Raw genomic sequence first — 17,226 nt, forward strand, 5'->3', positions numbered from 1 at the left:
GTGTTACTGGTTAAAATAGTAGTGAAATACCAAATGATAGCAGGGATGGTTATGATTCTTTAAAAACAGTGTAATATAATTTGTTATTAAAGTTCTTTATTGTGTACCCATGAATATTTATGTATTTTTATAGGCTTATTCACTGGCCACAACTGATTCAAAGCGGTCTGATGCTTGAAAGTTAATAGCAACACTTGTGTGGTTTCCATTCTTTAATAACTGTGCTTGTTTAAATGTTCTTTCTGTAGTCAGCTGCATATTTCTAAATGATCATTCAGGAGTTTCTCTCAGACAGATACATAAAAATGTATCTGACCCACTTGTCATATATTGGATTTTTCTTTATAATCTCATTAAAAAGTGTGCAGTGAACACAAAACCATAATTTACCTGGTGTTGTAGATTCATTAAACATCAAAAGGGTGTTTGATGGAGTAGAATAATCCTATTCTGCATCCTTCATTGAATGTCTTTCAGAATAAGTTTATTCATTTAATTAGAAGGTTTTTGTAAGTGAGGATTGCAGTGGCTTTACTAGTCCAACTGCAGTGGCGTTTGTGATCCAAAGCACCCTCTCTTTCACTGTACTTAGGGTACGTGTGTCAGAATATACAGTAGGAAATATCCCCACAAAATGGTACTTACTTTCAAAATTGTGTTAATTCTGATTTAAAAGTGAAGGATCTGAGAGGCTCCATTATCTTTTAAAGGGAATTTCCCTTTCAAATCTGTGGATTAGTCATGGCAGACAATGAAATGTTGAGCTCAACATTAAATGGGATTATTAAACATCTTTTCTAGGTAGAAAATCGCATGCATGATTCTATTCCCAGTACAAAAGGACAGTGAATTAGTTTCTCTCTCTTTCATTCCGCATAAAACAATGAACACTACCATGGTCATATTTCAGTCTCAGAGAACTTTGCTGATTCACATACACTGAAAAATATCTGGATCATTTCAATGTGAAGGTGACACTCTCTGTGATTAAAACTTGGTGTTGCTACAGCGCTGGGAAGGTTTGTCACTGCTGGGATATTGCAAATAGGGATGTTGTAGCTAAGGCACATTCTGACTCCCCATCATAGTCCTGTATGCAGACAAACAGCTTTGAAAAGAGGCCGTACATTATCATTTACAGCTCAGCAGCTGTAACACTCTGGAAGAAGCATAAAGCCATTTCATTTGCATTTTTCTCTTTTACGTTTCTGACTTCTGGGAATGCGACCTTTCTCGCATCTAGATCAACACGATTAATTCTAGGAAATTCAGGGCCTGCTCGTAACACTAGAGGTCTGGATACATCAGACACAAGTCTCTCCCTTCTCAGGTTGGTGGTTAACCAGGCAGATCTCTTCCTGATTGATGCCACTGGCTTCCCAGGGGAAGGATGCACACACGCTGGAGAGGTGCACAGAGTGCCTGTCAGTATTCGAAAGAGCAAGAAGGGAATGAGGCTGGAATACCCAGCCCTAGCAGCTTAAAGCAAATGTTTTCTGCCATAGTATCTGACTCTCTTACATTTGTACTGGGTTTGTATAAGTTTACTTCGTGAACAGTACCAAATAAATGGAAAAAAAATATCAGATGGAAATTACGTCGGCCTTGAAGAAACCTTTGTTGGTTTCTATGGGTATGTGAAAGGGTCTATGGAAGTAGGACTGCTAGTTAATGAGATCATTTGAATAGGCTCTGTAAGTGGCTGGTGATCCCAGGAGGCTGGAGAAAGTACTCATCTTTCACCTTTTGGCCCAATTCACATTAAACAATGACAAGGTTGCATGAAGCGTATTCTATGGGGACTGCTTTAGAGAAAATGCAGTGAAAGGCATTGGTTAGCTTTTCTCACTACCCCTCAGTTGCTGAAGAATGCCTCTAAGGAAAACTTTCCCTTTGCCCACAGCTGGAGGCCACAGCCCACATGGTACAGAACGTCCTTGGACTGCAGAAAGCAGTTCACTTTGCTTCAAGATTGTTTCAAAACTCCATACATTTTTGTACTGAAACATAAATGGGTAGACAAGCACGAAGAAGTCCTACTTGGTCCTACTTGTGGTTCACAGCATCTGCTGTGAATGGATTAGAGATTTATTACAAACTAACACAGTGCAGTGCTTAGAACTGAGGAATGAGGTTGCTCTTGTTTTTTTTTGGGATGCACTGGTGAAGAGGAAGAGTCATCAAAAGGAGCCAGTTGCATCCAGGTGCTTGATTCTTTTGTTATTGTAATTACTACTTGGAGGCAGGGTAGTATTTAAAATAATCTGATGTTTTTTGTTACACAAATCCATATTAACCCAACTGAATGGCCATGTAGTTCAAGGAGATGACTTAGGTGTTAGAGAGACTCAGGCCAGTGAATGAGGCACAGCCCTCTTGGAGTAGCTCACAGCAAGCAGAGCAATAAACCAGGGTTCATCCCTAACCCACCCCACATACAGGGAATGACACAGCCAGATCTCTAGGCAGGAATTTGGTGGAGAGAAAAAACTGAATCTGCATACCAAATATTTTGGACATGGGAGATTCTACTGAGTATTTTCAGCTAGTTTTTATTACCTTTTTAAAACTCTGTCACTTCATGGTATGAAATAAAGTTTAATCAAAGTACTTTACTCTGTATTCTTCGAGTCAGAAATCAATCTTCCATCTGCTTCCACTCATTTCTTGTTGTGCCACTATGTCCTGGCTATCCTGTGATCTCCATTTCATGTTTATTAGCAGATTTGTCTCACATAGCTTCTGTAGAATCCCTGCTTAAGACTGTGGCAAGTAAAACAAGAGAGGTACAAAAAATCAGTCCCTGAGCTAAGAACAGGTTTTGGATTGAGTCAGCATGTGGTGAGGTTTATCAGGCTGGTGGTGTTTTTCTGGGGCTGATGCCATGTGTACTTCAGCAGCTAAGCATTCACTTCTAAGACAGTGTGGGTGTAAACCTGTCTCCATTAAGTCAGTGGCAAAATTCCCATCAACTTCAAGGAGACGAAGGTGTCTTCTCAAATCTCTGGGCTCAGTGTGATATTCTTCAACCTGGTATGCTGTGCCAGTACTGTGTTTCTCCTTTGTTTCCCATGGATTTTCTGACATGACAACTCTTGTTCAATGCTAAACTCTATTTTGTTTGGGTTTTTTATTTTATTTTGTGGTGCTTCCATCCACCCCCTTTACTAAAGAATAAAACATTTTCTATGACAGCAAAGTAGTTGTCTTGTCCCTTTGGATATCAAAACCAAAGAGCAGATGCTTGAAGCCATATCTAGAAAACACTGAAGGTTAAGCAGCTCTCAGAGGAACAAGGGATGGCACAGGTCCTGCAGGGGCATGTTGTTCCCAAAGGATAGTGGTAGTTGGAAGGGCATTCACACATTCAGTGTCACTGTTACTCTTTCACTGCTGCACAGGTAAAAATGAGACAAGCTGCACACATTTCTGTGAGTGGTTTAGGAATGAAGACCAAGTGACCAATGTGCCTTCAGCAGTAGTGCTAAAAACTCTTCTATTTGAAGTCTTTTCTATATGATAGTTTCCTATATTTTACCAGCTCTATTTCCCATAGTTACCTATGCATGGCTGCTGAGAGAAACAAATCCAAGTTTGTTTTAAATGGATTAGTTGAACTTCACTAAATGCTTGTGTCGACATTCTCATCTGGAATTAAAGCAGCATTAATTCACTTTCATTCACTTAGAAAATTGATTAACTCTATGGGCAGAGCATCGCAAGCAATAATATTACCACAGCTTAATGAGTGTCCATCCATCAGCTGACCTTCAATAACTTCTTGTCTGTAACTTCCCTTTCCACATACTTGCAGGGCTTTGCTGTGTAATTGTTGGGGCTGACAGCATGGGGCCAGGGCAAGCAGTCAGGCTGTCAGGCTGGGCCTGTAAATCTCCATTGCCTCGGAGTCTGGCCCCATCTATATGAAGCAGAGACAAGCCCTAACTTTTGTTCAGCCCTGTGGTGCAGACTTCTGGAAAGAAGCTACGAGGCCTTGGGAAGTGCTGATGTTGCAGCCCTGTGTGACTTTGGGATCCAGAGAATCTGGGGACCGGTGACACATGTCAGGTTGACTGTAGGCAGGCACACCAAGATGGGTAACAGTCTGGACAACGAGGTGCTTGCTGGATGCAGGTGCGGAGATGACCCAGCCCACTGCTCTGCACACACCGGGCAGGCTGCAGGCACACAGCGCACGTACCCTGGGCAGTGCTCAGCTCAGCAGCAGCAAGCCAGGTTGACAGCACTGTAATTTCAGCTTTGTCTTCATTATTTTCAATAAGATGTCCTATAACTTAAGAACTCTACAAAGCTGACTATACAATGTAACAACTGTTCTTGAATTATATAACTTCAATTAATTATAAGCCTCAGTGAAGGAACTGAGATGAACAAGGAAGAAGCAAGCCCACGCAGTTAGCAATGACTGGCATGACAGGGCTTACGAGATGTGAAAAGCACACGAGGAGAGAAGAGGGATTACAAACAGAGGAGCAATAACATTGCTGTGGTAGAAGCAAGGACACTGATGCTTTAATTAGATAAAACTGACAGAATTAGTTGGTTATCATTAAAGCCACCAAAGGATATGTTTTTAAAATGTATTCAGCTTTCCTTTCATCCAGCAAAGTCCTGTTCTGCTAGTTTGGCTGTATGAAATCTGTTATTGAACTGAAAACATGCCAGTAAATCACCTCTTTCCCACCTCTTCTCCAGAACTCACCAAAAACCAAGACACAATTAAAGGCAAGAAAAATCTTAACAAGAAGTCTACTATTGTGTTCATCTGAGTGTTACTTTACAATAGCCATCATGGAGTCTTTGCCATTATCTATGGAAAGCATGTAATTGTGGGCATTTTTAAAGGTCCCATCTGGCTCCCCCGTACATTCATTCTAATTGTGAAAAAGCAAGGATACTCTTGCCTCTCATTAGCATAAGCCTGCTCACTGTGGTTTCTTTCTCATAACAACATAGGTCAAAGAGGAGGCACCTTAATGAGATTCTTGGTATCATAAACAGGAAATATAGTTCATTTTATCTTCATTTGCAACTCAAAACTTCATACTCAAATGGAAACACTAATTTTCTTTAATTGCTTCTTTCTTTTTTTTTTGTTTTCTTTCTCTGGACCCTCCATCTATTAAGTGGGGCAATTATAGGAAGCATTTTTATCATAAGTATTAATACTCCCATTTATGAATTAATTTACCAGCACAGGAGCCAGGAACTAAAGAATAATATCATTTTAATTCTTCATTTTTATCTCTGGAAACAGTTGTTTGCACTTCTTCAACCTCACATTAGTCAGGAAGGAAGAATTACATAGAGTTAATGCTGAGATGATCAAAAAGAAAAGAGCGGGGCACTTTGGCCTTCTGTCAGCACATATTTCATACACATCTTCTCCATGTAGCCATACTGAGGCCAAAGATAACAATTAGCTGTATTTCCTCTAGATGCTGGGAAGGAAGAATAAGTAACAGTACTTCAAGATTGCCATTTTATTTCTTATATTCACAAATCAGCGTGTTTAGGAGGTGGTTATCGATTGCGTTATGCAGTGCAGTGCTAAGCCAGGTGTATGGGAGAAATAGAAATAAAATCAAATAATCTCTCTTCTAGTTTATGTATGCTGCAGGTTCAACATACATTTCTTAGCTAGCAAAAGCTGGCTCCAGCTACAGAGCAAGCAGGAATGCCAGCTGAGAGCTGAGTGGGTTCAGGCTGGAGCTGGCAGATCGGGGCAGTGTTAGTGGGTTCAGGTGCATTGCTCTCCTCTCACGCAACCCCACATGGCATGCCTTGAGCTCATCTGTTCAGTATGAGCTCAGACTCAAATGTGTCATGTCCCATCTCAGTTTCACCCACACTAATTTGCAATCCAGGCACAACGTTGCTTTCAGTTGTGTGGTGTCACAAGCAGCAGCTTGCATTAGTGAGCCTCACAAGCTACTTGCACAATCTGATTCTTCAGCTTAGGTATCGCTACCAGTGCAGGGCACAAAGTCAAAGAGTTTTGTAACTAAATTTACTCTTTTGTGAAGACATACCATGGTGTTGTCTGTTGTGAAAAGCTTATTGTGAAAATTTGCTTATGTTTCTTCAGCTCATATTGATCCTGGGGTATGAAACAAAATAATATATACCTAGTGCTGCATATTTATTAGTCACTGCACAATAGTTGTATTTCTTTGATCAAAAATACAGAAAGTGAGATAACTCACTCAATCCATTGGCATCTGGAGAATATGAAGTTTCACAAACAGGACTAGTTTGTCGGGATCAAACTATTTGTATTTTAAAGCATGCATTTTCTGCATACTTCATACCTATCAGTTGTGCTATAAAAAGTCAGACCTGAAATTTTTGCCTGAAAAGTTGTCATACTTTTGATGAACAAATTGTCTTTGAATTGTCTCATTTGGACATTTAGAACTAATGTTTTCCCAATCAAATGGCAATTTAATTGAGTTTAAATTAAATGCTAAATACGGCAGCTATAGATTTTTAATATGCTCCTTCAAATTACTGCCTGTTAGCATAGAAGTAGGTTACTGTCCCTTTTGGGAATGGGATCATCCCTTGAAATCAAGTGGCAAAACCTTACCAAAGTCACTTCTACTGCAGCATTTAATCAAAGAACAAAGTACACAATCACTGCATGCTTTTTCATAAAGCTACTCTAGGGATGACATGTAAAAATAATTTATGTCTGCTTTATACAAGGTCATTAGCACTCATAGAGAGCACCAATAATGACACTCATAGAACATTTATCATGTTAGCAAAATATGGTATTTTCTGTGGGGAAAAAAAAAATGGCAAAGACAATATCTTTAGAAATAGAATATTTAAAGGTTGCTGTCTGTTTAAAGCAGTTCTGTCTGTTAGGTGGGCTCATTTCATCCTTGTACATACAGGCAGCTCTGAGTGCTTTGAAATTAGTGTTCCCACTCGCTTATTTTAAAAATACTGCAGCTAATACATCCATAGTGATCTAGCATTTGCTGTCCTCAGGAAGAAAACTTAGTGCACTATTTGCCTTAGAACCACCCTATTCACAAAGCAGGTGAATGCTTTATCCTTCCGTATAGGTAACAAGAAAACAATGCTTTTCTGTCTTTTGAACTTGGGCTCTCACTGAGTCAGATCTTTCCTCGTCTGCATCTTCTTGCATCACTCTCATGGTTACATCATTCTTATTGTTTAACAAAAATGGTAGGGCAATGTCATGACTGCACAGAGCAGCAAACACTGATTACATATAGACAGTTTCTTCATTTAAATCCCTTCTGTGACTGTTCCGCTCACTCAGACCCACACACGCGGTTGAATATCCTTTTCCCACATCATCCTGTGTTTGCATGTCTTTGCAGCAATTTACAGAGTGTTCAGGACATGCATTCACTGGGAGCATCTTACCCATATCAGACTGGCCACAAAAAGACATCATCTGCTAGTTAGACCCAAACAATGCAAGTTGTAGTAATGCCATTAATGTGCAAGGCTCTGCATCTTCTTATCCATTATCTCAGCCTTTTCCTGCTAAGCGTACATATCCCTCACTACCTGGCAGCTGGATCCGCTCAGACACGCTTCCTCAAGACTGTCCATATTCACTGATTAAGATAAAATTTTGTGAACAAAAGCTGCAAAGCAATATCTCATATGCTGTTTATTGTTAAGGGGATATCTAATAGCTTTTAAATTCATTTAAGAAAATGGGAGCAGTGAGTCACATGTAATTATTCCCAGATAGATCATTAATTACTTGATAAAGTTTCTACATAATGCTGCCTTTTGCTTTTTTTGCTATAATGATGGGTTATTTCTCATTTATCTCAGTTTGCTTGTCAGTTATTCCAGTTCCCTTTCATCCCATATCTGTGATATGTATGTAAATATTACAGATTGAGATTGATAAAGGTTTAAAAAAAGGCTGTTTCTTTATTGGATTACAGAAGAGTTTATGAGAAACTCATTTGATTATTGTGTTACAATGGTACCATTTGCACCAATACAAGTATGGCTGTTTTGGTACCTAAACAGGGACTGCATTCTTCATAGGTTTGTAATTCAGCTTTAGAGATTTTAGTTTGACAAAGCCAAACAGACACCAATAAGAAGATTACATTTTCAACTAAAGTTGCTCTTTTAGAAAGTTCACCCAGCTACACAAAGCTTGATCCATTTAGTCACAGCTTCAGACAAAGTCCTTACAACTTAAACCTGCACTGGAAAGAAAAGAGAGAGGTTGCAAGTACAGCTGAACACCTGTGTTCTGTGTGAACACTCAGTTCCTGCTATATCCAACATTCCCTCAATATAAGTTACAGGACCTACAAACCAGAAGCAGAGTAGCCATGACTTGCTGAGAAGCAGTTGTTGAACTCTGAGAATAATTTTATCCTCCTCCATAAACACTTGGACATTTACATGTGTAGGCTACATTCATGCTCCAGTACCACCAATGCTATTGTGAGGTCATTATGAAGTTATTATTATGTTGCCAACCAAAACACATCTAGCTGAAACATTTTAGAACACCGTCACAGTTCCACATCACTCTCTTTATTTCTCCATAAATAAATAAAAATGAAAGAGCTACCAAAGAGAAATGTAGAGAGCTGAACTCCATCATCTACACTGTGTTTGAATCCTGACTGTTTTCAGTATCCCAAATACTGAGCGCTTTACCCTGTGGCTGTAGATCATTACACCACGAGGGATGCAGTGCTGTTGCAGTAATCATTTCAAAGTGTCTTTCCTACAGATAGAAAGGATCATCTGCTGTCTCGTGAACTGATAACAAGACCATCATGTTTGTTGCATTATTGCCCTACATCTGCTCTCAATTATTTGGCAGTTAACTTAGTGCAAAACTTGGTGGGATGTGTGTCAGTAGCAACTCTTAAAACTGTCTGCAGAAGCTAAACAAAGCTTAACAAAGTTAAACACTTGAAAAGATGCCCAGTTGTCACCAATAACCAAGCTCAGCTGTCTCTCCAAGCTTCAGGCATCTCAGGACTGAAGTCTGAGCAGGCTGAGACTGTGAACATTCCAGGCAGAGAGATTAAGGAACGCCTATGGTACGGGATTTGGAACAAGGCTCAACTGTGAAGTCTTTGCCCCTCCACAAATTGTGCTCATATCAACCACAGAGATAATCTCTGATGTTGTGTGGTCATAAAATAAACTAAGGCAACATCCGATTTTCTGGACTCTTTGATATTTTCTTCAAGTTCTCATGGGATGTGTGCACATCCCACAACCTGATGTGAAGGCCTTTCAAGTCCACATAAATCTTTCCGTTGAGTCCACAAAGCTTTAGATGGCACTTCTGAGAGAGAATGGGTGTAGACATGGTCCCTATCTCGATCAATGACATAAGCTCCCCTCACTTGTAAGGAGAAGCCAGAACTTTCTCCCTTAGCACTTCAGCACAAGATGGAAACTTGTTCTAGAGTAACAGGCCTCTCTAGTCCCAGATTGTTTAGCATCTTACCTGTGCTTTAGGATACTGGTTGCTGTGGGATTTGAATGCCATTCCCACAGGACAGCAACTGGCTCAACCCTCTGGGCTGCTCACCTGGCATGAATCAAATCTGTAGCACTGAGATAAAACCGATTCCAGCTGTCAGCCTACCAGTCACCTTTTTGATACAGATGTATTTGACATGTGAAACTTCACAGCTTATTAGCAAAGCTCTCTTGTACAAGAGGCAGAACTTTCCAAAATCAGACTTGTAGAAGTTTTATACTGTAACCCTTTTGTACAGTACATAAATATAAGCCACTACTCAGTATGTGGTACATACCTCCATCTGTGGGGGAAAAGTGTTCTATATGTTTCATGTCAATGACTGCAAAACAGTTACAATTTATACACGTCATCTTTAAATTTTCTAAATGTGCCATTAAATAAAATATTTGGAAATGCTGTAGAACAGGTCCAAACATTTTATTTTCACAGCACATCATCAGTTTATGAAATAAGCTGTTTTAGTCCTAATTTGAAGTCAGTGACTGAGTTCATTGAGGCAAATATTTCACTTTGGGGTCTACTGTAAGTTTTAGAACATAAAATATGTTTTTAAATAATTCAAGTAAATTTAATCTAAGTGAAAAAAAGTAAGCACTGTTTGGATTAAAACCTGAGGAGCTGAAGGTAACTGTCACATCTTAGTCTGTTAATTACTGTACCTTGATTTGCATGATCTGTGCTACAACTGTAGAGCTGTTGTAGCTGTAGCCCAGCTCATTGCTAGGCAGTGAAGGTGGATGTAGTTACAAGCCATGGGACAGCAGCCATTTGGATGGGTATTTCCTTCATGACTCAAGTTAGAATATTTTTGCTTTCTTAAGCTTTCCTTTCCACCTAGTTATCCTAGGTGGATATCATCCAGTTATCTAGTTATCCTCAAGATGTTCCCTTCCTTTTTTCTCTTTTCAATCACTTAACAAGAGTTTCTTTGCGTAATAAAATAAGTAAGGGGCCTTAAACACCTCATGCTGACTGCTTTTACTGAATGGCTTATTTTCTTAGCTTTAAAAGAAAACAACTTTGAACATAATAATGACATTTGCTATATTCCTGAGACTGGAAGAAAATTATAGGGCAGCCATCATTTCTCTTGATTTCTTTTGGAAGAAAAAATAAATAAATAAAAAAGAAGAAGCAAGAGACTGTATTTATCATTGTCAATAATATTTGATTTATTATTTAATATATGTCATGGTATAGAAATGGGTTTGTGGACTTAAATTTAAATTCCAGTTTTAGCAGGAGGTTTGTGATATAAATTATTACTCACTGAAACATTAATGGCTGATGTGTTGGAAAACAGTCCTGTGTTGTACAGTCCTTTCTAAAGGGCTGAATAGTATTTGATAAATATTTGTTAAATCTTTTTTTCTTTGAGTTTTGATTTTACTTCATTAGCTATTCAGGACTAGGTTCACTGCTTTTTTCTTTTTCACCTCCTAGATGAATTGGTAGTAGGAAAGAAAAGGCTGCTTTGTTTTTTGAACCTGAACGTAAAGGTAGAAGCTGTTTGCATGTTACTGCTGGGGATTAAAGTTTTGGTGTTTGAACCTTCTGGCATTCTCAAATACCAGGCAAGCTGAGCATAGCGTGATCCCAAAGAGGAGAGAGTAAATACGGATTACAGCTACCTGGAAAGTCCTTTCAGATCTCAGCATGGCCTTGCAGACAGTGTGAAACAGGGCAGCACCAACAGGCTTCTTCATACCCCAACTCATTGTTTTTTCTAGAATAGATTAAAAAAAAATCCATATAAGTATTTCATAAAAAAGTATGGAACTGTAGTGATCCCCAGACCACATTTATTTACTTAGGAGCTCACCAGTGTAACTTTTAGGGAAATGCTTTGATTTCATGTAGCAGTAACAGTGTGCAAACCTTTCAAAATAGGTATTTATTTGCAGAATGCACTGCACCCGTTGTCCTTCGTGCTGTGGCTGATGCCACATAGAAATTTCATGAGGACAGAGTCAGTGTTCTCTCATTTCTACAATACAAAGTTGGTGAAGTCCATTGAAGCCAGAGCTGCTGATTACACTAAGGACAGACCATGAGAACAGACAAAATTTTGAGTATATTTGGGGATAGCAAGATAAGACATGAGCGACCTTGGATAAGTGGATGAGCATGGGAAAATCAGGGTTTGAGCAAAGCTGTTAGAAAAATAATTGAAGGACTTTTAAAGAGTTTTCAAAATCTTTTTTTTTTAAATTAACTTACTTAAAATGTCAAGTGCTTTGGTTGTTATAGAAGAAAGGGAAAGGGCCTCCTGGGTGTCTGAGGAACAGAAGGAACTAGAGATCCACATTAACTTCAGACAAAGGATGAGGGGCTGGGAGCCTGTGAGGACAAGCTGGGATTCATGTCCACTGCCTGTGAATGAAGTCTTGCTTCTGCTTTAGGGGAAGATGCAGGGGGGTCCTGTTATTCACCTGTGTTCCTAGAGCTACTGGCTCTACTGCTCCACCTTTGAAATAAATGTGTTCTATGTGAGATACTTATTGAGGGTGGTGATTAACGGGGTTGGGCTTTTTTACATATTTTCAATCTTAAAACTTCCCCAAACCTACTCATGCATGTACAACCTACTAATAACTCCACAACATACGTATTTCTATTGAACACCAGCCTAATACCTTTCCTTTCTTTATTTACGATGAGATTGTTTCCAGCTACTGTTAATTTATTTTACACAGCCCATGATGTAATCGTTAAGCAGTTCTAATGAAGATTGAAGGTTTAATAATGCCAAGTGTTACAAATTTCTATTTAATCATTCCTAAATCGATTAGTTACTTTCACCCAAATGTCGTGCCATTGAAACACAGAGAGCTAAAGATACAAACCACTGTGGCCAGTGTTTGATAAATGTTATTTTGGTGCAGTGGTAATTGAGTTATTGAATTTACTCATCTTCTAAATGATGTTTGCATTGTCTCAGCCATATGTGTTTAGGGCCAGGGGAAGGTCATTAGGAGCTTTAGACCGGGGGCATGTTTGGGTTAAAGTGATTTTGAACAGCCAGTGTTGAGGTTAGTCAATTAAAAGAAATAGCACAGTGAGATGCTACAGGAGGGCATGTTATAGGTTGGTCAGCAAGGAGGTCCCAAAGGCCTATTTAAAATAGTCTAAAGATTCTCTAAGTGAATGCCTAGCCCCAGGCTCTTTAGCCACTGACAAATTGCTGTGTAAGATGCCCCTCACTTAAAACAAGTTACGGCTATAAACAAATGTCATGCTCTTGTGGCTACATACAGGACAAGCCATTAAAGACCAAGGTAATACATAAAATGGTTATACCTTTAGTATAAATAAATGCATCCTTCAATGAACTTTCTTAAGAGAAAATGAAGGCTGCAGACGAGGAACAGCAAATTATTTGTATCTTTGGTGTTAGGGACCATCCAGGGCAGAGTCTCAGCTGCGACCAGTCACTGCTGGGCCTGGTGTGCCGAGCAACTCCACCACATTCAGGGGATTATTACTTTGATATGATAAAGGTGTTTCAGAGATATGGTGCAGTAGATAATCTATTTATATCTATATGCTTGCATCCAAAGCATGTTTAGGCTTTGTTCTCCCAAAAGAGTGCATCATTTCTATATAAGACTCTGTGCTAATGAGTGCATCTCTGTGACAGATCAGTTTTCACTGCCCTGGGGAGGACATTTCCTCTCTTCATTAGATAGCCCCTTTCCTGAGCACCCAAGTACAATTTTTAGTGGAGTTCAAGTATCCAACCTGTGATTGCTGCCTGCATTTGGGAACAGTGTAGGATTAAAAAGAAGGGAGTTCTGACATTTTTCTGTTGTTTCTGAACAGAATGTCAGGACCAGATGAGAGCAACAAGCAGGCAAAGTTCATGTTTCTGCGTTCTCACATAATTGCAAAGCTTTTCAGGAGGCCTGGTATCCTCTGATCTGAACAGTCACAGGGAAGAACATCAGTCTCACTTAAGGTGAAAAATGGGCCCACTTCATTTCTGAAACTCAGACAGTTGCTCTAGGAAGAGGCTATTCCTTAGTTCTAAAACACTGGAAAAAGTCTCATAATCTTCAATATTTCTGCTGTGCAATCCTTTAAAAATCTATTGTTGTATAAGGAGTGTTTTATATTTGATTTCTGTCCCCTAAACACTATTTAAATCAGAAGTAATAATTTCTAATCCTGTACAATGCCCAAAGCTTAAATCAATGAACATTTGATGAATACATAACCTGGAGACATTCTACATGGCTGATAAATGCTCATTGTAGGAGTGTCTGGCAGCTTTTGTGGTTAAACCTTCACTTTTATATAATTTAATGGCTGGCGTCTTCCAGCACTGGACACATCTTAATGATAACTGCACAAGGAGTGGAAGAGCTTGTTGTGGACAAATGAAGCAAAGGCCTTTCCTTTGGTGCCACGGCGCTTTGTGCTGGCAGCCATCAGAACATCCTGCCCCCAACCCTGACACCATCCATACCCTCCAGCCTTCTCTGTCTCTTTTCTTCCACCCCAACATATCCATTAAGTTTCTTCCTCCCCAGCCTCCCCTGTACCAGCAACTATAACAGCAGGAAATCATATCAGTTTTATATATTGAGGTTCCAAAAGGAGACGTTTCCTTACATGCAGAAGAGTATCCTGTCCTGTACTGTATAGCTGCTCATTCATTGTCAGCCTCCTCAGTTACTCTACCATCTGCCAAATTTGTAAAGCCTTGTACATAATCTTTTTCCTCCTTTTAGCTGAGGGCAGCTCTTTGGAGAGAAATATGGAGCTGACAATTACACTGCTTCCTGCTGTGAATGAAGCGCAGGACATCTCTGGCCATCAGGCTTTACAGGGGACCCAGAAGTATCTTTAGCCTTTCTTAAGTGTGTTGATGAAGTTACAAAGTGAAACACAAGCAACTCTAGCAATAGAACTCAACTGGACAGTATATCCTGTTTTAATGTACTGTAGGTCATTTGTTGACTTCTGCATCACCCAAGCAGAAAAAAAAAGTAGGAGAAAATGCAACACTAATTATTCTTATCTCTAATGATCAGCAGCAAAATAAACAGAGCATTTAGAGATTCTGGCATATATGAGATTCTGTGCATTTGCTTTCTCTGTTATTCTAGCCACTGTGTCACCACATCTCACATGACAAGGAGCAATTAAGTGAAAATGTGAACAGGCAGTGCCCCTGCCAAACTGAATCATGGCCCTTCTTTTGGCAGCCTCATGCGTGAATCCCTCCCCTTGGGGAACACCAGGCAGTAACTGATTTGCCAACTGACATGATACATTTATTTTTTGGTGCATGTGTGTCACCTTAGTGACATTACGCACCTATTGAGAACAGAGCTTTTGTGCCAGCATAGTGCTCTACTTTTAATATTGCTTTAATGTTCAGAGATTAACAGAAGGTCCAAAGAGAATGGAAATGTCTTTTCATAGGTGTTTGCTTTGTTCTGAATTATTCATAGCCATTTTGATTTTAAAATACACTGTACAATATATACAGATGTAGCTGTATTAAATTACCTAGTTTGAATATAAACAGCTGCAGATGTAGTAGCTGAGAGCACCTGGGGAGTTATATTCTACAGACTTTGGATTTTCTGTACAATTTATTCAATTAAAGTGTGAAATGTGTCTAAAAGAGTTATTTGAAGGGCTTTTGTTCTCCTGCACAGTATCTATCTGCCTCCTTCCTACTCTCCTCTTTGTTTTGTATGGAAGCCCCAGAACACAGAAAGAGGAGAAGGAAGAAGCATCTTTTGCTGAAGAAAGCACTTGTGACTGCACAGCAAAGCAAACCAGGCAATGCCACTTCCAGCAACCTGGTACATGAGAGGAGATTTGAATATTTAACATAAAGCTATTTGGTTAAATTTAGCTTGTTTATATTTCCTCCATAGCAAATATATTCTTTCAAATCAAGACAACTCAGTAGCTAAAGTAGCAATGATATATGGATCAAAGCACACTGAACCTAGTAAGAAACTTTATACAGAATCACATCTAATCTATGGAAATGAGTATTCAAGGTATCTAGCAATAGCTACAGATCAGCATGTTCCAACTGCCTAATCAGCTTGGCAATAGCTTTTATGCACCACCATTCAGTGGCCTGAACATTGAAGCTTACTGGCACTTAGGCACAGTGAACAGTTTGAGCAGGTCTCTAGATCCTGATTCTAAGGGCTGCAGGTCCTCCTAAGTCCTGCATCCTGTCTGCAGGTGTGAGGATGTCAAGGTATCTGAGATGGATATCTGTATTTTGGGAAAAGCAATGCTACTACTTCAGTACTCAAAAATATCATTGATATTTGGAAAACTTTACAGTTATTCCACAGAAAGCTTTTGTCCATTTAATACAGTGGCTGGGTCTGTGTCTGGATCTGTCATGTCACAGCATAAGATATTACCAGAATCTCAGTATCCAAAGAGAAAGTACAGATCAGACACACCTGACAAGTGTGGAGGAATAAAACATGATCTGGCTGCTCGTATTCGTGAAACACAAGCTCCTTGAAATTTTCAGAGAATAGGAAAGACAGAAAAAAAATGCCTGGGTATCAGAAATGGCTGCTTTTCAGAGTCATGCTTTTTGTTTAAATCAGCTTTAACTGGATGGTGCTACAGCACTTCATGCAGTGGTTTCAGGGAGGAAAGAAAACCTGCTGTTGTCCCTTCACTTTTCCGGCTGCTCTTTGTGTGAGGACAGATTTCCCTCTGCTCACTTCCCAGTTTTGACACTGTATCTTCTGCTTCTCAACAAACGTGTCTATAACTGCTCCCAGCCTTTCACAGCGACAGGGCCATAAAAGTGGCATGGTTCCTGATCATGTAACAAAGTCTCAAGCAGCAATTTAAGCAGTCAGAACTGTCAGCAGACATGGGGAGGGGTATTGGATTATTCCATGGCTGTGACACTTGATGGACAGAATAGAAGTGTGACTTCTTTCCAACAGAAGTTCATTCCTGCAGATGCTGGGGATATGGATCAGGACTTTCCAGGACAAACTCTCTTAAGCTGAACAGCTTTTCAAAGCCAACATGCAATTCCAAACCCTTTAATACAAGCACTTGTTCAATTTATCGCACTTTTAATAAAACATAATAAATTTAAGAAATAGACACCCCATGGAAGGAACAAATATTTATTTATTTTTCCTAATTAGACTTCAGACAATGTTATATTATGTGATTAAGGGAATAGAAATTTGTCTCAGATTTCAAAGTGGTGACTCTCGGGTTAATTCTGCTAATGGCAGTTAATGCAGATGGCTAAAAAGAGTAATTATCTTCTTTAGCCTTTTGCCACCCGCCGCAAGTGAACTTTTAAAGTGTTCTCTTTAATTGCTCAGAATTGCTCTTAATCACACAAAACAGATACTTAAATCCTGATCAGATATTGCAAACCAAGAGTAAGATTTTAACCCTAAACATCTGACTTAAGAAATTACCATCGTGTCCAGCAGCACAGTGCAGGCTGTGTGCTGCGACACTTGACTAATTAATCCTTTCTCTTCCAGGTAGGAGCAAAGTTTGCAGGATAATCATGAAAGTTCTGCAGTCTGATCTAAGTAATTACCAGAGGACCCAAAAGGCTCCATCTGCACCAGCAGGAAAAAAAAGTCACAGAATTTCTTCCTGCTGATCTGCTTTCTCTGGCAAATGCTCACTTTTAAATGCCACAA

General features: G+C 39.4%; 1 protein-coding gene and 1 long non-coding RNA gene across 2 annotated transcripts in view; one reads left to right on the forward strand and one right to left on the reverse strand.

Moving 5' to 3' along the window:
* The window catches only part of LOC107319780 (uncharacterized), a 223,745-nt gene extending 212,478 nt beyond the window's left edge, over positions 1-11,267 (reverse strand). The window contains exon 1 of the long non-coding RNA XR_001557940.2: positions 11,179-11,267. This is a non-coding gene — a long non-coding RNA (uncharacterized LOC107319780). The remainder of the gene's footprint in view (positions 1-11,178) is intronic.
* PDZRN3 (PDZ domain containing ring finger 3) overlaps positions 1-17,226 on the forward strand; it is a 119,609-nt gene that overhangs the window by 59,331 nt on the left and 43,052 nt on the right. The gene's annotated exons all lie outside the window — the stretch shown is intronic.

The sequence above is a fragment of the Coturnix japonica genome, chromosome 15 (assembly GCF_054131305.1).
Source record: "Coturnix japonica strain WE chromosome 15, WE-NBRP24, whole genome shotgun sequence".
NCBI classification, from domain to species: domain Eukaryota; kingdom Metazoa; phylum Chordata; class Aves; order Galliformes; family Phasianidae; genus Coturnix; species Coturnix japonica.